This window comes from Bufo gargarizans, chromosome 5 (assembly GCF_014858855.1).
Source record: "Bufo gargarizans isolate SCDJY-AF-19 chromosome 5, ASM1485885v1, whole genome shotgun sequence".
In the NCBI taxonomy this organism is placed as follows: Eukaryota; Metazoa; Chordata; class Amphibia; order Anura; family Bufonidae; genus Bufo; species Bufo gargarizans.
Window position 1 is genome coordinate 331,751,589 of NC_058084.1, and position 20,844 is coordinate 331,772,432.

At 49.3% G+C, this 20,844-nt stretch overlaps 1 long non-coding RNA gene across 1 annotated transcript; it reads right to left on the reverse strand.

The window, feature by feature from the left end:
• Positions 1-2,447: 2,447 nt before the first annotated feature.
• LOC122939018 lies at positions 2,448-20,111 on the reverse strand. Its single transcript, XR_006390076.1, has 3 exons — positions 19,981-20,111; positions 18,967-18,969; positions 2,448-2,458 (listed from the first exon to the last, which is right to left on the reverse strand). It is a non-coding gene; the product is annotated as an uncharacterized LOC122939018 (long non-coding RNA).
• Between the last annotated feature and the right edge of the window lie 733 nt (positions 20,112-20,844).

Consider the following 20,844-nt stretch of genomic DNA (forward strand, 5'->3'; position numbering starts at 1 on the left):
CAAATTACAGCAGCGTAAGGTCCGACTCACAGCAAACAGCTCCAAGCTCTCTCCAGTGTGACTAACCAATGGGAGGAGGCTTAGAGTCCCACCCATGGCTGGCTGATACGTTGCAGGCCTCACAGGTAGAGATGGCCTTGCGGTTCGCCCAGAGGTTGTTTTGCGGCAAACATTGCTCGTTTGTGGTTCGCCAAATGGGTGAACATCGGGCGATGTCCGCCAGCGCCATATTCTTTTACATTGTGAAGAACTTTGATCCATGACATATCCATCAGGACAGCCAATTGAGACGTTTCAGCACATGGACAAACCAGATCTGGCCGCCATTTTACATTCAGTCTTTTGCCAGTGTAGGGAGAGGTTGCTGTTTGGGTCAGGGACAGACTGTTAGGAACACCAAACGCTAGCTAATAGGGCCACAATAGTCCTTTTAAGGACTGGTATAGGTGTGCTATTGATAGGTGTGACTCACTGAGGGGTGTAATATACTTATAATATACTTTCTAACATAGAAAGTATATTATAGTGCATTTGTATTGTGCAGCAGTTGTGTGCGGTTCTGCTGCGATACTGCAGCTACACAGAGTGCCAAAAGCTATTGGAACAAATAATTTCTACTGGTGTGATATACCAGTTTCCCCCCCAAAAAACTGATTGAAGCAGGGGTGTTATATACCAATGATATACTTTCTATATAGTGCATTTGGGTAGTGCAGCATTTGTTTGCGGTTTTGCTGCGTTGCCGCAGGTACACAGAGTGAAGGTCCGCGCTGTGCTTGAGTGGGAGCTTCCTGAGAATCAGAAGGCGCTGATGCGCTTTTTGGGTTTTGCCAATTATTACAGGAAGTTCATTTTGAATTATTCCTCTGTTGTTAAACCAATCACTGATATGACTAGAAAGGGGGTAGATTTTTCCTCCTGGTTGGTAGAGGCGCGTAGGGCCTTTTCTAGTAACAAGGAGAGTTTTGCTTCTGCTCCCATCTTGGTACAACCTGATATTTCTCTGCCTTTCATAGTTGAGGTGGACGCTTCTGAGGTGAGTGTGGGTGCGGTCTTGTCTCAGGGTCCCTCTCCTGCCAAATGGCGACCGTGTGCCTTTTTCTCTAAGAAACTCTCCTCCGCAGAGAGAAATTACAATGTGGGTGATAGGGAGTTGTTGGCCATAAAGTTAGCTTTTGAGGAATGGCGCCATTGGCTAGAGGGAGCCAGACACCCTATTACCGTGTTTACCGACCATAAGAATCTGGCCTACTTGGAGTCAGCCAAGCGTCTGAACCCGAGACAGGCCAGATGGTCTTTGTTCTTTTCAAGGTTTAATTTTGTTGTCACGTTCTGCCCTGGGGTTAAGAATGTGAAGGCGGATGCCCTGTCACGTTGTTTTCCGTGAGGGGGGAACTTTTAAGACCCGGGTCCCATTTTGGCTGAAGGGGTGGTTGTGTCTGTTCTTTATCCTGAATTGGAGGCAGAGGTTCAGGCAGCCCAGGCAGAGGCTCCTGATCTTTGTCCTCCTGGGAGGTTGTTTGTACCTCTCGCTTTACGACACAAGGTTTTTAAGGAGCACCACGATACTGTCCTTGCTGGGCACCCGGGGGGTAGAGCCACAGTAGATCTCATTGCTCAGAGATTCTGGTGCCCGGCTCTTCGTAAGTCGGTTGAGGGTTTTGTGGCAGCCTGCGAGACCTGCGCTCGTGCCAAAGTCCCTCATCCACGGCAATCGGGTCCTCTCCTTCTGTTACCCATTCTTTCCCGTCCTTGGACACATCTGTCCAAGGACATTCTCTGCCTCGTTCCTCGGAGAAGACTGTGATTCTGGTGGTGGTGGACCGTTTTAGCAAAATGGCGCATTTTGTTCCTTTTCCTGGTCTGCCCAATGCTAAAACGCTGGCGCAGGGATTTATTGATCACATTGTCAATTTGCATGGTATCCCTTCAAACATAGTCTCTGATAGGGGCACGCAGTTTGTTTCCAGATTCTGGAAGGCCTTCTGTTCTCGCTTGGGGGTTCAGTTGTCATTCTCTTCTGCTTTCCACCCACAGTCGAATGGCCAGACAGAGCGCGTTAATCAGAATCTGGAGACATATCTGCGTTGTTTTGTGGCGGAGAATCAGGAGGATTTGTGTTCTTTTCTCTCCCTTGCTGAGTTTGCTTTAAATAACCGTCGTCAGGAGTCCTCTGATAAATCACAATTTTTTGGTGCATATGGGTTTCATCCGTAGTTTGGGACATTCTCTGGGGCTTCTGGTTTACCTGATGAGGAGAGATTCTCCTCGTCTTTGTCATCTATTTGGCAAAAGATTCAGGATAATCTAAAGAGCATGAGTGAGAGATATAAGCGTATGGCGCATAAGAGACGTGTGCCTGGTCCGGACCTGAATGTTGGTGATCTGGTATGGTTGTCTACTAAGAATATCAAATTGAAGGTTCCCTCCTGGAAGTTGGGTCCTAAGTTTATTGGGCCTTACAAAATCTTGTCCGTCATCAATCCCGTTGCCTACCGTCTTGATCTTCCTCAGACTTGGAAGATCCATAATGTTTTTCACAAGTCCCTATTAAAACCTTATGTTCAACCCACTGTACCCTCCTCTTTGCCTCCTCCTCCGATTGTGGTTGATGGTAATTTTGAATTTCAGGTCTCTAGGATTGTGGACTCTCGTATTGTCCGCGGTTCTCTTCAGTACCCGGTTCATTGGGAGGGTTATGGTCCTGAGGAGAGGATGTGGGTTCCAGTGGTGGACATTAAGACCACTCGTCTTCTCAGGGCATTCCATAGGTCCCATCCTGAGAAGGTGGGCTCTGAGTGTCCGGAGTCCACTCGTAGAGGGAGGGGTACTGTCACCACCAGATCTTTGAGAAGTTCTGATAGACGTTCTTCAGTACCTCCTGCATGATCTTCTGTTGTTTTGCTTTCGTTTTGACATCTCTCCTCCCAGCTGTCATCTATTAGCAGTGATTGTCTCCCTATATATCTCCTCCCCATACTGCCTCACCTTGCGGTTTATACAACTTCCTGGAGTGTGCTCAGGCTGCAAGCTGCAACTGATGCTTCTACAGATAAGTCTGTTCATTTATTTGTGTTTTCCTGTTGTCTCATTTTAAAGGAAAAATATGTTGATTCAAATTTTCACGGTGTCAACAAATCCCCAAAATGTTGGGACAAGTAGCAATTAGGTCAATTGGCAATATGATTGGGTATAAAAAGAGCTTCTCAGAGTGGCAGTGTCTCTCAGAAGCCAAGATGGGTAGAGGATCACCAATTCCCACAATGTTGCGCAGAAAGATAGTGGAGCAATATCAGAAAGGTGTTACCCAGCGAAAAATTGCAAAGACTTTGCATCTATCATCATCAACTGTGCATAACATAATCCGAAGATTCAGAGAATCTGGAACAATCTCTGTGCGTAAGGGTCAAGGCCGTAAAACCATACTGGATGCCCGTGATCTCCGGGCCCTTAAATGACACTGCACCACAAACAGGAATGCTACCGTAAAGGAAATGGCCCACAGAATGGGCTCAGGAATACTTCCAGAAACCATTGTCAGTGAACACAATCCACCGTGCCATCCGCCGTTGCCAGCTGAAACTCTACAGTGCAAAGAAGAAGCCATTTCTAAGCAAGATCCACAAGCTCAGGCGTTTTCACTGGGCCAGGGATCATTTAAAATGGAGTGTGGCAAAATGGAAGACTGTTCTGTGGTCAGACGAGTCACGATTCAAAGTTCTTTTTGGAAATCTGGGACGCCATGTCATCCGGACCAAAGAGGACAAGGACAACCCAAGTTGTTATCAACGCTCAGTTCAGAAGCCTGCATCTCTGATGGTATGGGGTTGCATGAGTGCGTGTGGCATGGGCAGCTTGCATGTCTGGAAAGGCACCATCAATGCAGAAAAATATATTCAGGTTCTAGAACAACATATGCTCCCATCCAGACGTCATTTCTTTCAGGGAAGACCCTGCATTTTTCAACAAGATAATGCCAGACCACATTCTGCATCAATCACAACATCATGGCTGCGTAGGAGAAGGATCAGGGTACTGAAATGGCCAGTCTGCAGTCCATATATTTCACCTATAGAGAACATTTGGCGCATCATAAAGAGGAAGGTGCAACAAAGAAGGCCCAAGACGATTGAACAGTTAGAGGCCTGTATTAGACAAGAATGGGAGAGCATTCCTATTTCTAAACTTGAGAAACTGGTCTCCTCGGTCCCCAGACGTCTGTTGAGTGTTGTAAGAAGAAGGGGAGATGCCACACAGTGGTGAAAATGGCCTTGTCCCAACTTTTTGGGGATTTGTGGACACCATGAAATTCTGATTCAACATATTTTTCCCTTAAAATAATTCATTTTCTCAGTTTAAACTTTTGTTCCGTGATTTATGTTCTATTCTGAATAAAATATTAGAAGTTGGCACCTCCACATCATTGCATTCAGTTTTTATTCACGATTTGTATAGTGTCCCAACTTTTTTGGAATCCGGTTTGTAATAATAATTCTGAACTGTAATTTTGTATGAAGAAGAAAAAAAAGGAAACGGTTTGTATAAAGCATATACAAACCGTTTCCTTTTTTTTCTTCTTCATACAAAATTACAGTTCAGAATTATTATTCTTCTTTATTCTTAGAAAGATAAAAAAAGAGATGTTCCTGTCCTTTAGATGACTTCATATGACCAGATGTAATAATCCTAAAATCTTAGGTTCTGTTCACTCGAGCATTATGGTACAATGGATTCAATTGGTGACTAATGAATTCCATCAAAGCTTTTGACATTTAGATGAGAAGAGTAATGCTGTATACTGCTCCATTCTTGTAGTTAAAAAAGATGGCACAACACCAAATAGATTCTCTTGATGCCAATGTGAATATTGTTTTTTTTCATCTGTGGAAGTTTAGATTTTACTTTATATACATCTTCTGATATCCCTTGAAAATCTCATCTATCTTTGATGCATTATGTCCATTAGGCTACTTTCACACTAGCGTTCGTCGGTCCGCTCGTGAGCTCCGTTTGAAGGGGCTCACGAGCGGACCCGAACGCAGCCGTCCAGCCCTGATGCAGTCTGAATGGAGCGGATCCGCTCAGACTGCATCAGTCTGGCGGCGTTCAGCCTCCGCTCCGCTCGCCTCCGCACGGACAGGCGGACAGCTGAACGCTGCTTGCAGCGTTCGGGTGTCCGCCTGGCCGTGCGGAGGCGTGCGGATCCGTGCGGATCCGTCCAGACTTACAATGTAAGTCAATGGGGACGGATCCGTTTGAAGATGCCACAATATGGCTCAATCTTCAGGCGGATCCAGGGGTCAAGTCCTGGGAAAAAAAGTGTGGGAACTCACCCAAGATCCACTGCAACCCCCCCCCACCCCCCCTCAAAAAAAAAAAAAAAAAAAGCACAGAAAATCTAGCACGCTGTAATTTGTGTAGCTGCGGACTGAGCCAAATTTACACATTGTGATCAAAACACAATATCATAGTGCCATCCTCTCCCCCTGTCCCCTAATGTGCCAGTATCAAGTTCCTCTCTCCTACCCCCTTCATGTGCTAGTATCATGGCGCCAATAGCCCGCCTCCCCCGTGGCAGTAAAGTAACAGTCCGATATTTAAAAAAAAAAAAAAAAACACTTTTAGAAAAGTTTGTCATGGGATTCGAACTCATGACCTCTACACATCAGAGGCAAGGCATATGCCCTCACAGCTATGAAAGCTGTTTAGCTAATCACTTAAAAAAAAAATATATAAGACTTCTACTGTAGGTAACTTTGCCCACTGTGTATGGATGTAGCAGAGCTGGGTGTGTTGGGGCAGCTGTCATGTGTATGGTTGTACACTAGGTATCAGTACACTAGGTATAAGTAGAAGTCTTATATTTATTTTTTTTAAGCAACTACCTAGACAGCATTCATGGCTGTGAGGGTAAATGCCTTGCCTCTGATGTGTAGAGGTCGTGAGTTCGAATCCCAGGGACAAACTTTTCTTAATGATGAACTTCTAAATGATCTCCTATGTGTCAGCTGCGAAGTGACTGAACATACTCGCAGCGTATTAGACAGAAGAAGTGAAGGAGATGATGTCAGTAGGGGGCGGGGCGCCATGAGAGGAGTCACAGACAGCAGCAGCACCGCACAGACAGCTGTGAAGCCGCTTAGCCTGCCCTGCACAGTGCACTTCACCCCATGATTTCAGCCGCGTTCTCCTGGCTTGAGCCTTGTAAAGGGAACGGCGTTCCTGCCATGAAAAAAGTGCAGGAACGCCGTTCCCACGCGTTCCCCCTCCACTCGACCCCTGGGCGGATCCGTCCCCCATTGACTTTACATTGAAAGTCTGGACGGATCCGTACGAGGCTATTTTCACACTTAGCTGTTATATGCTAAAATAATGCAGACGGATCCGTACTGAACGGAGCCTCCGTCTGCATTATTATGATCGGATCCGTTCAGAACGGATCCGATCGAACGCTAGTGTGAAAGTAGCCTTATAAGGTAAAAAATACCCCTGTAACAATTTTGTTCAATCCATTTGTTGCTATTTTTTCTGTGGCTGCACGGTTAATTTGTCTTCCTAACATAAACTGTCCTCATCCCTGTATGATTCTTCTATCTCTAAAAGCATCTTAGCTAAAAGCCTCTTAGAAGAATATTTGGACTATCATGGTTCTGTAGAACATTACTTCAATCTTTGCTTTGCAATCTTTCTTGCAATCTTTGCCTCAGAGTAATAATTTAGTTTAGATGTCTTGTACACCCGCAATAGCACCATTTATGAGAATGCAATGCTGCAAACCATTCCAGAAAATGAAAGGGATTCTGTCACCAAGAGAGATCGCTTTATATAAACTAAGAAAAAAGCACCAGCAGATGCTATTGTGCCTGGTATGTGCCCCCTGCTCCCAACAAAAAAAATCACATTCAAGACACCACTAAAAAGCATAATGTAGTGGTCTAAAACTATTGTATTGTTGAGATATCCATATGTCCCTATAAAGCATTCACAGTTCTGCTTATCAGTTGCTAACAGTCCACTACTTTATGGTCAGCCAGGGTGCCAGTAGCATAAAAGGAGCAAGCTAAAGAACAATTGCAGGACCAACTTACCTTCCGCATAATATCAGCCAACTCTCTCTTTCTCATATATATATATATATATATATATAAATATATATATATATATATATATATATATATATTGTGGGGATTTGCTCTGGTAGACAGGCTTGCGGACGCAGTACAGAGGCAATGACAACATCTTTAACTTAAAGGGGTTGTCCCACTTTGCTTTTTTAATCTTATCAGCAGTAGATGTCCTGATAACTTCCTGGTTCTCAGGCAGTTGAGTGAAGGCCACGCCTCCTCATGACTCACCCTGCGTGCTCGTTCATGTGTATGAGGTCATCCACATGGAGCCGTATGTGAGGTCCCGCCCCCCCCCCAGTATAATAAACATTGAGTGCGGCCCCCCCCCCCCAGTATAATATACATTTAGTGCGCCCCCCCCCCCAGTATAATATACATTCAGTGCGGCCGCCCCCCCCCCAGTATAATATACATTCAGTGCGGCCACCCCCCCCCCCCCCAGTATAATATACATTCAGTGCGGCCACCCCCCCCCCCCAGTATAATATACATTCAGTGCGGCCACCCCCCCCCCCAGTATAATATACATTCAGTGCGGCCACCCCCCCCCCAGTATAATATACATTCAGTGCGGCCACCCCCCCCAGTATAATATACATTCAGTGCGGCCACCCCCCCCCCCAGTATAATATACATTCAGTGCGGACCCCCCCAGTATAATATACATTGGTGGCGCAGTGGGAAGTGCCAATGAGGGTTAAAAAAATAAATAAAAAATTAACTCACCTCCTCCAATTGTTCGCGCAGCTGCCGGTCTCCTGTTCTATCTTTAGGACCTGTGAAAGGACCTTTGGTGACATCACTGTGGTCATCACATGGTACATCATATGATCCATCACCATGGTAATGGACCATGTGATTAGCTCAGTGACGTCACCAAAGGTCCTTTCACAGGTCCTAAAGATAGAACAGGAGACCGGCAGCTGCGCGAACAATTGGAGGAGGTGAGTTAATTTTTTATTTATTTTTTTAACCCTCATTGGCACTTCCCACTGCGCCACCAATGTATATTATACTGGGGGGGTCCGCACTGAATGTATATTATACTGGGGGGGGGGTGGCCGCACTGAATGTATATTATACTGGGGGGGGTGGCCGCACTGAATGTATATTATACTGGGGGGGGGGGTGGCCGCACTGAATGTATATTATACTGGGGGGGGGGGGGCGCACTGCGCCACCAATGTTAATACAAATGCAGGAGGTGGGTGCCGGAGTGAAATAGCCGGCACCCGACCTCTATGATAGGGGGCTGCGATCAGCGGCAGTTAACCCCTAAGGTCCCGCTCCCTGTCATAGAGGTCGGGTGCCGGCTATTTGATTCCGGCACCCGCCTGCTGTATTTGCGCATGCGCGGGCGTGCGCGTACTTGTAGGAATGGAGAGGCGGCCCGAGTACTTGTTCAGCCGTTGTGCGCAGGCGCGGCACAGCGATGCGGCCGGACGAAAGAGGCCGTATCCATGGGATACAGAAAACAACAAAGGAATCGCTTTACATGATTTTTTGAATGAAAGGTAGCTTTTGGATAATAACATGGATAGGAAGATATGTTGTGTGGGGGTAAATAGATTAGATAAAACCTATTTTATGAAGTGGGACAACCCCTTTAAACAGTGCAGTGTTTTATTCACACAAAAGTAAAGTGACAACAAAAAGACAGTTTCAAGGAAAAACAGTCACCTTGAATCTGGTGTTTGTTCACACCAGGCTGCAGCACACAAGTCCTTGGGTGAAGCAGTAGTCCACGTGCTTTTGTGCTTTTTCCCAAACAATATAGCAGGCCTTAGTCCCGGCCTAAACTCTCAGGCTCCAACACCCAGACTGACAAAGCTCCAGTATTCAGATGGAGGATAATCCACACAGCTGAGACTGTGGCTGGGTTTTTATCCCAAATTAAAACCCGGGCTGGAACGTGGGGAGCAGCCACCCACCCTGCACTTTGGCTGGCTGCTCCCAGTAAGAGCCGGCCCGGATCGGCTTTACAGCCACACAAAATAATCAATAGTGTCAGTCAGCACTAGCTGCCGCTGACACTTAAAATTACCGTCTCTTACCTCACCGAGGCCAGGAACCTCGGTGACACATATCTTCCGTCAATGACGGCCCCTTGCGCTTTCCTACATACCTCCTGCCTTTGTTCAACCCTGAGGGGGTTAACACTCGCCAGACAGTGTACCTGGGACAGGGCATCTGCATTACCCTGTAAGCTGCCTTCCCTATGTTCCACGGAAAACTTTAAGTTCTGTAGAGACAAAAAACACCTGGTGACCCGAGCATTCCTCTCATTGGCTTGGCTCATCCACTTGAGAAGGTAGTGGTCGGTTAGCAGATGGAACATTCTTCCCAACAGGTAATAGCGGAGAGACTCGAGTTCCCACTTTATGGCCATGCACTCTCTCTCCACTATACTGTACCTAGTCTCGGCTGGGGTAAGTTTGCAGCTCAAGAAAACAATGGGATGCTCCTCCCCATTAATGTCCTGAGAGAGTACAGCTCCAAGGCCTACTTCAGAGGCATCTGTCTGTACCATAAACTCCCTCTTGAAGTTGGGCATAACCAACACCGGGGACCCACGCAGGGCCGACTTTAAAGCGGAGAAAGCTCATTCCACTGAACCGTCACTGACTTGCGTCCCTTCAAAAGACCTGTCAATGGTGCAGCGACTGTAGCAAAGTGGGGGAAAAACCCTGATATAGTATCCCACCATTCCCAGGAACGGAGTCCACTACAGCCTGTACTTTAGGTAGGTGACTTTCCCAGTCGGTGCTGTGGATAACGATATCGTCTAAGTACGCCGAAGCATACCGACGATGTGGACGGAGTACAATGTCCATTAGCCTTTGAAACGTGGCGGGAGCGACATGTAGACCAAAGGGTAATGCCTTGTACTGATACGACCCCTCTGGCGTGATGAAAGCCGTTTTTTCCTTGGCAGCCTCCGTCAGGGGTACCTGCCAGTACCCTTTGGTGAGGTCCAAAACAGAAAAATACCGGACTTGGCCTAACTTCTCAATAAGCTCATCTACTCGGGGCATGGGATATGCATCAAGTTTGGACACCTCATTAAGTTTGTGGAAGTCGTTACAGAGGCGCAATGTCCGATCCGGCTTGGGTATTAAGACTATCGGACTGGCCCATTCACTTTTTGACTCCTTGATGACACCTAGCTGCAGCATCAGATGCACTTCCTCCGCGATGGCTTGTCGCTGAGCCTTGGGTACCTGGTACGGTTTTAACCAGACTTTGTCTGAGGCTCAGTAATAATGTCATGTTGGATTATGAAAGTGCGTCCAGGAAGGTCCGATAACACATCCGTGTTCCGACTAGCGAACTCCCTGGCCTCCTGAGCCTGTTTAGAGGAGAGGCTGTCAGCAAATGTGGCAGCCGCTTCCCTTTCTTCAGACAGAGGGACTAAATCCGCTTCCCCTAGAAACCCTGGACGTGGGCTGTCTTCCGTACAGGTTTCCCGATCTTTCGGGTTTGAGCAGATTCACATGGTACACCTGCTCCGGCTTTCGCCTCCCCGGCTGATGTACCTTGTAATCTACCTCTCCAATTTTTTCAAGTACCTCGTAGGGCCCCTGCCACCTAGCTAGGAACTTAATGTCTACGGTTGGTACCAGCACCAATACCCGATCACCTGGGACCGGACCCGAGCCTGCCGATTATAGATCCTACTCTGGGCTCGCTGTGCTGCCTCTATATGCTCCCTAACCAGAGGTAACACTGTTTCCATCCGTCCTTGCATCTGGGTGACATACTCAACAACACTTTTGTGCGGTGTGGGTTGTTGTTCCCACGCCTCTTTTGCGACATCCAACAGACCATGAGGGTGTCTGCCATATAGCAGTAGAGACCTGGGGCACTTCTCGCACTGCGAACATGAGATAGGGCAGAAGAAGGTCCTAGTCCCTCCCATCCTTAGCTACCACTCTTTTTAACATATTTTTTAATGTTTGATTAAACCTTTCTACCAGGCCATCCATTTGCGGATGATACACAGACGTCCGTAACAGTTTTATGTGGAGCAACTTACAGAGTTCCCTCATGACCTTGGACATAAACGGGGTCCCTTGGTCAGTCAGAACCTCCTTAGGCAGACCCACTTGAGAAAATATCTCTATTAACTCCTTAGCTATGAGTTTGGCTGATGTATGACGCAGTGGCACCGCCTCCGGGTACCGAGTGGCGTAGTCGAGGATGACCAAGATGTGTTGGTGCCCTCTTGCGGACTTCGGTATTGGGCCTACGAGATCCATAGCGATCCGCTCGAATGGAACCTCAAAATTCGGGAGAGGGACCAGAGGACTACGGAAATGTGGCTGGGGGCTGGTTATCTGGAAGGTTGGGCAAGACTTGCAATACTCTTCCACCTCTCTGAACACACTGGGCCAGTAGAACCGCTGTAGAATCCGGTCCTGCGTTTTCTGCTGGCCCAGGTGTCCCCCAAGAACATGTTGGTGGGCTAACTCCAATACGAGCTTGCGATAGGCCTTGGGCACCACCAGCTGTACAATGTGCTCACCTTGTAGTTTATTTACCTGGTACAGCATCTCCTGTTGAACCACAAAACGGGGGAACATAGACTCGGCCCCCGGTTGTTGCGGCTCACCCCCATCTACGACTACATTCTCCCAGGCTCGGGATAGAGTCGGGTACTGGTGGTGTGCTGTACCAAAATTATTCCCAGAGACATTGAGGTCTGCTAGCTCAGGACCTGGCGGCAAGTCCTCCACGTCTCCCACCATCACACTTAGCGGGATTGTCTGCCCCTCTTCCACTGAAGTGGCTGTCTCCCCTACTGCTGGCCCTTCTGACTCAGGTTCCCAAGGTTCTGGCCTCCCCCCTGAGCCAGGCCACTGTGCTAAGGTTACAATTGTCTCCCGGGTATCGGTAACTTTTGTATCCGGCCAGAGTGCCGGGAATCTGAAATCTGGGAAGTCTCTCCCAATTATCAACTCATACGGTAATTTTGTGGCCACCTCATGCATCCACCTGCCGGCCACGGTTGACAGAGAGACCAGGGTGGTGGGATACTCCTTTAAGTCCCCATGAATGCAAACAACGCCGACTTTTTGGCCAGTATACTCGGCGGGCCGCACCGGGACAGCTCTTACCAGGGACACCAGGCTCCCTGAATCCAGCAGTGCCACCGCTAGAGTGTCCCCCACTTCCACCTGGCACAGGTGACTATTGTCTACAGTCTCGGAGGTACCTGTGGCATATAGCTTCCTGGCATACAATGAGTGGCGGTAGCCATAGTTGGTATCCATGGGTTCACCCCGGTGGGGACAGTCGGCTCTTATATGTCCAGGTTTGTGACACCGCCAGCAGACCACAGGGGATGGATCTGCAGGGGATATGTCCCAGGCAGGTTTGGTTGGCACCCGCCGCCGGGTTTGGAGTGGAGATTTACGGGGTTTAGCTGGCCTCTCCCAAAAGAACCCCCCTGCAGATTTCTGGTGGCCGCATAGCGCTCCACCAGGTTGACCATCTCCAAGGCATTATTCGGAGACACCTGGCCGATCCAGTGCTGGAGAGGGTACGGCAAAGCCCTCCAAATTACATCCACCAACAGCCGAGCCAACATAGCAGTGAGAGTCAATATGTCAGGCTGCAGCCATTTTTGCAATCGGTGCAGCAGATCATAATATTGGGGTCTGGCGGGTTCAGTCGGGTTAAATTTCCACTGATGCACCCTCTGGGCCCGGACCAATGCATTCACCCCGAGTCTTGCCAGGATCTCACCTTTGTCTGTCAGGTAGTCAACGGCTAGATCATCGGGGAGATCAAACAATACTTGCTGGGGACCAGACACCAGAAACGGAGCAATGACCTCAGCCCACTGGTCTTGGGGTAACTATTCCCTCACGGCCACTTTTTCGAAGACCGCCAGATAGGTCTCAACGTCATTCGAGGGGGTCATCTACGGAATCGCCATGCGGACAGCTTTCCGGACATCGTGGACATTCTGGGACGCTCCTGCTGCCTGCAACGCCATTACATGTTGCAATAGCAGCTGGTTAGTTTCTTGTTGCTGCTTGTTAGCCTCCCGCTGGTGCAAGTTAGCCTCCATGAGGGCCTTCACGACCACCTCCATTTTGTCAAGGGACACTGGCCGTAACCTTGCTGGCTTAATGTATGACATGCGCTTGTGTCGGGGAAAAACAAACATTTTTTGGCCTTCAGGCCTGTCTCACTGCGTTTGCCTGCATCCAACACCAATTGTGGGGATTTGCTCTGGTAGACAGGCTTGCGGACGCAGTACAGAGGCAATGACCACGTCTTTAACTTAAACAGTGCAGTGTTTTATTCACACATAAGTAAAGTGACAACAAAAAGACAGTTTCAAGGAAAAACAGTCACCTTGAGTCTAGTGTTTGTTCACACCAGGCTGCAGCACACAAGTGCTTTTTCCCAAACAATATAGCAGGCCTTAGTCCTGGCCCAAACTCTCAGGCTCCAACACACAGACTGACAAAGCTCCAGTATTCAGATGGAGGATAATCCACACAGCTGAGACTGCTGGCTGTGTTTTTTTCCCAAACCAAAACCCGGCCTGAAACATGGGGAACAGCCACCCACCCTGCACCTTGGCTGCCCCCAGTAAGAGCCGGCCGCCCGGATCGGTAACACATATCTTTTGTCTATCTATCTATCTTTTTATATATATATATATATATATATATATTGTGGGGATTCGCTTTGGTAGGCAGGGTAAGCGGACGCAGTACAGAGGCAAAAAACAAGGTTTAAATCAAAGTTCAGTGTTTATTCACACATAGCCAGAAAACAAGCCAAAAGAAAGTGTTCAGTTTTGGTGCCTGTTCACACCACACAAAGTTCACAGTGCAAAAAGACGTCACCTGGTCAGCAGATGATTTTCACCCAGAGTCCGCAGCAGTCTTTAGTGGCCTGTTTCCCCAGCCTATGGCTCACACAAACAGATCCCTCAGTGTCTCAGACCACAGACTCCTCAGCTCCTCTGTCATGAAGGATAATCCACACCACCTGAACATGCTGGCTGGGTTTTTTATATTCCAGCCAAAACCCGGCCTGGAACCGTGGGGAACAGCCACCCACCCTGCTCTTTGGCTGCTCCCAATAAGAACCGGCCCGGATTGGCTTTACAGCCATTCTGACAGCTGAAGTGTCAGACTGCACTACAGAACTGACACTTCAGGAAGAAAATCTGGTTCTTACCTCACCGAGGCCAGGAACCTCGGTGACACGTATCTTCCGTCAATGACGGCTCCTTGTTCCTTCTTACATACCTCCCCCCTTTGTTCAACCCTGAGGGGGTGAACACTTGCCAGACAGTGTACGCGGGACAGGCCATCCGCGTTTCCTTGTAACCTGCCTGCCCTGTGTTCCACGGAAAACTTAAAATTTTGCAAAGATAAGAACCACCTGGTGACTCGAGCATTCCTCTCCTTGGCCTGGCTCATCCATTTCAGGGGGGAGTGGTCGGTCACCAGACGGAACCTTCTCCCCAAAAGGTAGTAGCGGAGAGACTCGAGTGCCCACTTGATGGCCACTCTCCACTATACTGTACCTAGTCTCAGCTGGGGTGAGCTTCCGGCTGAGGAAGACAACGGGATGCTCCTCCCCGTCAATATCTTGAGATAGTACAGCACCGAGACCTACCTCTGAGGCATCGGTCTGCACTATAAACTCCCTTTTGAAGTCGGGTGTCACCAAAACTGGGGACCCACACAGGGCCGACTTCAAAGCGGAGAAAGCCTTTTCCGCCTGCTCATTCCAGTGGACCGTCACTGACTTGCGTCCCTTCAAAAGGCCTGTCAATGGTGCAGCGACTGTAGCAAAATTGGGGACAAACCTCATATAGTACCCCACCATACCCAGGAACGACTTTACTTGCCGAGTAGTGACAGGTCGGGGCCAATTCCTAATTACCTCAATTTTGTTCACCTGAGGTTTGATCATTCCGCCCCCAATGACATACCCCAGGTACTTGGTCTCTTCTAACCCTATTGAGCACTTTTTCGGGTTAGCGGTTAAGCCAGCTTTCCTAAGGGAGTCCACTACAGCCTGTACTTTATGTAAGTGACTTTCCCAGTCGGTGCTATGGACAACGATATCGTCCAGGTACGCCGAAGCGTACCGACGATGTGGACGGAGTACAATGTCCATTAACCTTTGAAACGTGGCGGGAGCGCCATGTAGACCAAAGGGTAATACCTTGTACTGATACAGCCCCTCTGGCGTGACGAAAGCCGTTTTTTCTTTGGCAGCCTCCGTCAAGGGTACCTGCCAGTACCCTTTGGTGAGGTCCAACACAGAAAAATACCGGGCTTGGCCCAACTTTTCAATAAGCTCATCCACTCGGGGCATGGGATACGCGTCAAACTTGGACACCTCATTAAGTTTGCGGAAGTCATTACAGAACCGCAACGTCCCGTCTGGCTTGGGTATTAATACTATCGGACTGGCCCACTCACTTTTTGACTCCTCGATGACACCCAGCTGGAGCATTAGCTGCACTTCCTCCGTGATGGCTTGTCGCCTAGCCTCGGGTACCCGGTAAGGTTTTAACCGGACTTTCGCCTGAGGCTCAGTGACAATGTCATGCCGGATTACGGACGTGCGTCCAGGGAGGTCTGAGAACACATCCGTATTCCGACTAATGAACTCCCTGGCTTCCTGAGCCTGTTTAGAGGAGAGGCTGTCAGCAATTTTCACTGTGACAGCCGCTTCCCCTGCTTCAGACTGAGGGGCCAAAACCGCTTCCCCTAGGAACCCTGGTCGTGGGCTGTCTTCCGTACAGGTTTCCCTTTCCTTCCACGGCTTGAGCAGATTCACATGGTACACCTGCTCCGGCTTTCGCCTCCCTGGCTGGTGTACTTTGTAATCTACTGGTCCAACTTTTTCTAGTACCTCGTAGGGCCCCTGCCACCTAGCTAGGAACTTACTATCTACCGTTGGTACCAGAACCAACACCCGATCACCCGGGTTAAAGTTTCGGACCCGAGCCTGCCGATTATAGACCCTACTCTGGGCTCGCTGCGCTGCCTCCATATGCTCCCTAACCAGAGGTAACACTGTTTCCATCCGTCCCTGCATCTGGGTGACATACTCAACTACACTTTTGTGCGGTGTGGTTTGTTGTTCCCACGCCTCTTTGGCGACGTCTAATAAACCACGAGGGTGTCTGCCGTATAGTAGTTCGAAGGGCGAGAACCCAGTAGAGGCCTGGGGCACTTCTCGCACTGCGAACATGAGATAGGGCAGAAGAAGGTCCCAGTCCCTCCCATCCTTAGACACCACTCTTTTCAGCATATTTTTTAACGTCTGGTTAAACCTCTCTACCAGGCCATCCGTTTGCGGATGATACACGGATGTCCGTAACTGTTTTATTTGGAGCAACTTACAGAGTTCCCTCATGACCTTGGACATAAATGGGGTCCCTTGGTCAGTTAGAACCTCCTTAGGCAGACCCACTCTAGAAAACATTTCCATTAACTCCTTAGCTATGAGTTTGGCTGACGTATGACGCAATGGCACCGCCTCCGGGTACCGCGTGGCGTAGTCGAGGATGACCAGGATGTGCTGGTGCCCTCTAGCTGACTTCGGTACTGGGCCTATAAGATCCATAGCGATCCGCTCGAAGGGAACCTCAATAATCGGGAGAGGGACCAGAGGACTACGGAAATGTGGCTGGGGCTGGTTATCTGGCAGGTTGGGCAAGACTTGCAAAACTCTTCTACCTCTCTGAACACACTGGGCCAGTAAAACCGCTGTAAAATCCGGTCCTGCGTTTTCTGCTGGCCCAGGTGTCCCCCAAGAACATGTTGGTGGGCTAATTTCAACACGAGCTTGCGATATGCCTGGGGCACCACCAGCTGTTCAATATGTTCACCCCGTAGTTTATTTACTCGGTACAGCATCTCCTGTTGAACCACAAAACGGGGGAACATAGATTCGGATCCTGGTGTTGTGCTGTACCGAAATTATCCCTAGAGACATTGAGGTCTGCCAGCTCAGGACCCGGCGGCAAATCCTCTACGTCTCCCACCATCACACTTAACGGGGTTGTCTCCCCCTCTTCCACCGAAGTGGCGGTCACCCCTACAGCTGGTCCTTCTGACTCCGGTTCCCAAGGTTCTGGCCTCCCCCCTGAGTCAGGCCACTCTGCTAGGGGTACATCTGTCTCCCGGGTAACTTTCGTATCCGGCCAGAGTGCCGGGAACCCGGGGAACTCTCTCCCAATGATCAATTCATATGGTAGCTTTGTGACGACGGCCACCTCATGCATCCACCTGCCGGCCACCATTGACAGAGAGACCCGGGCGGTGGGATACTCCTTTAAGTCCCCATGTATGCAGACTATGCCGACTCTTCGGCCAGTATACTCAGCCGGCCGCACCAGGGCAGCTCTTACCAGGGACACCAGGCTCCCTGAATCCAGCAGATCCACCGCCAGAGTGCCCCCCACTTCCACCTGGCACAGGTGGCTATTGTCCATAGTCTCTGAAGTTCCTGTGGCACACAACATTCTGGCATATAATGAGTGGCGGAAGCCATAGTTGGTGTCCATGGGTTCCCCCCGATGGGGACAGTCCACCCTTATGTGTCCAGGCTCCTGACAACGCCAGCAGACCACCGGGTTTAGGTCGGCAGGGGGTACATCCCGGGCGGGTCTAGCTGGCACCGGCCGCCGGGTCTGGGGCGGAGTTTTCCGGGGTTTGACTGGCCCCCTCCCAAAAGAACCCCCCTGTAGATTTCTGGTGGCCTCATAGCGCTCCACCAGGTCGACCATCTCCAGGGCATTATTCGGAGACACCTGGCCGATCCAGTGCTGGAGAGGGTACGGCAAAGCCCTCCAAAACACATCCGCCAACAGCCGATCCAACATAGCAGTGGGAGTCAACATGTCCGGCTGCAGCCATTTTTGCAAACGGTGCAGCAGATCATAATATTGTGGTCTAGCGGGTTCAGCCAGGTTAAATTCCCACCGATGCACCCTCTGGGCCCGGACCAATACATTCACCCCGAGTCTTGCCAGGATCTCACCTTTTACTGTCGGGTAGTCGGCCGCCTGATCATCGGGGAGATCAAACAATACTTGCTGGGGACCGGACGCTAGGAACGGAGCAACGACCTCAGCCCACTGGTCTCGGGGTAACTTTTCCCTCACGGCCACTTTTTCGAAGACCGCCAGATAGGTCTCGACGTCATCCGAGGGGGTCATCTTCGGAATCGCCGCGCGGACAGCTTTCCGGGCATCGTGGACATTCTGGGACGCTCCTGACGCCTGCAACGCCATCACATGTTGCAATAGCAGCTGGTTCGTTTCTTGTTGCTGCTTGTTAGCCTCCCGCTGCTGCAAGTTAGCCTCCACGAGGGCCTTCACGACCGCCTCCATTTTGTCAGGGGATACGGGTCCTAACCTTGCCGGCTTAATGTAGGACATGCACTTGTGCCCGGATAAACAAAAAAACTTTTCGGCCTTCAGGCCTTCCTCACTGAGTTTGCCCGCATCCGACACCAAATGTGGGGATTCGCTTTGGTAGGCAGGGTAAGCGGACGCAGTACAGAGGCAAAAAACAAGGTTTAAATCAAAGTTCAGTGTTTATTCACACATAGCCAGAAAACAAGCCAAAAGAAAGTGTTCAGTCTTGGTGCCTGTTCACACCACACAAAGTTCACAGTGCAAAAAGACGTCACCTGGTCAGCAGATGATTTTCACCCAGAGTCCGCAGCAGTCTTTAGTGGCCTGTTTCCCCAGCCTATGGCTCACACAAACAGATCCCTCAGTGTCTCAGACCACAGACTCCTCAGCTCCTCTGTCATGGAGGATAATCCACACCACCTGAACATGCTGGCTGGGTTTTTTATATTCCAGCCAAAACCCGGCCTGGAACCGTGGGGAACAGCCACCCACCCTGCTCTTTGGCTGCTCCCAATAAGAACCGGCCCGGATTGGCTTTACAGCCATTCTGACAGCTGAAGTGTCAGACTGCACTACAGAACTGACACTTCAGGAAGAAAATCCGGTTCTTACCTCACCGAGGCCAGGAACCTCGGTGACACGTATCTTCCGTCAATGACGGCTCCTTGTTCCTTCTTACAATATATACATACATATATATATATACACACACTAAATATCAGTGAATCAACTCTTCTCATGAGCAGAGCATCCTTGCCTTGAGGGGTTAAAGCTGTTTTGGCGACACCCAGGGGACTTACATACTATAATATTGGGCAGGCGGTTATTGCCAATGTGTGTGTATTAGAGATGAGCAAATTGATTCTAACTAATATATTCACCTCATCAGCAGGCTTCTTTATTGGTGTGTGGCTGTCCCTGCAGGTGATGAAGCACCAACCAGCTGCTAGATTTACAGGGCTGGACACTTAGCTGACAATTTCATGCCTGAGCCCTTGCTCTGCTAATTGGAGCAGCAGTGCAGGCAGAAAATTGTCAGGGTTGTGCTGAATGTCCGGCCCTGTCAATCTTGCAGCAGATAGACCCTTCTTCACCTGCAGGGACAGCCCCACACAAATGAAGAAGCCTGCTGATGATGCGAATATATTTGTTAGCATTAATTTGCTCATCTCTACACAGTGGCTATAACCTCATGCCTAATATTACAGTATGTATGTCCTTTGGGTGCCACGAGATCACACAAGCTGTCATGTGGTATTTGTCAAAAAGACATTAGCAGCAACTCCTTAAAGGGGTTGTCTCATCACAGACAATGGGGGTATATATCGCTAGGATATGCCCCCATTGTCGATATAGGTGCGTGTTCCACCACTGGGACCCGCACCTATATAGGGAACGGAGCCACACAAAGTGGTGGCTGGAGGACTCCAGTCCAGCGACTGTAGTGTACAGGAGCGAGATGCCCGTCACTACTGAAGGGTCACTTGGGTATTGTCGTTCCCCCTGTATTTAAGGGGAAGTTGGTGTAGAATATCTATAATGTCATGCTATGTATTTCCTGTTACTGTGAAACGTGCATTGCAGGCCGGCTAGGGTGTAGTTCCAGCTCTGAGTCACTAGAGGGAGCTAGGGAACCCTAGGTTATATAAGGCCCAGTCAGGAAGTAATAGCAGGCAGAGTGGAGACAGACTGTGGGAAGCAGAGGTCAGAAATGATCCTGTGTCTGAGAGAAGGCCAGGCTATGGGCCTGTGAGAGCATAGCAGGCCTGAAGCCTGCCGGCTAGGAGAGGGTAGTAAAGGCCCTGTAACCGGGTTCCGGATCCAAGGAAAAGGTTCCCCTCCTGAGTCACCATCCGTTCAGCTGAAGCAGCCTAAGTGAGCCACAAGCCAAGACACAGATTACCACAGAGGCCGATCAGATAAAGCGAGAGGTACTCAAGATAACAGAGGAGGTACTAGATAAGGACAGCTTCAAGGGTACGCCAGATAAAGGGCATTAGACCTTGGAGAGAAATTCACATATAGCGGGACCAGTCAGGAATAGTGTGCAAGCCGCCTGTACTGCATCTCCTGTAATTAACACTCTGTATAATTCATCGCTAAGACCGGCCTTTCTGTAATGTCAAGAACCATCTGTATTCTTCTAAAACCAACCGTCTTTTATGGAACTGTGCACTACCAGTGTCCGTGTATTATCCTGACTGATATTCAGTAAAAGTTCCAGTTTTTGTTGGCTATCCTGTGCTTGCTTCATTCTTCCACCATACTTTACACGGCGTGTCACCGTTTAATTGACACTGGCGT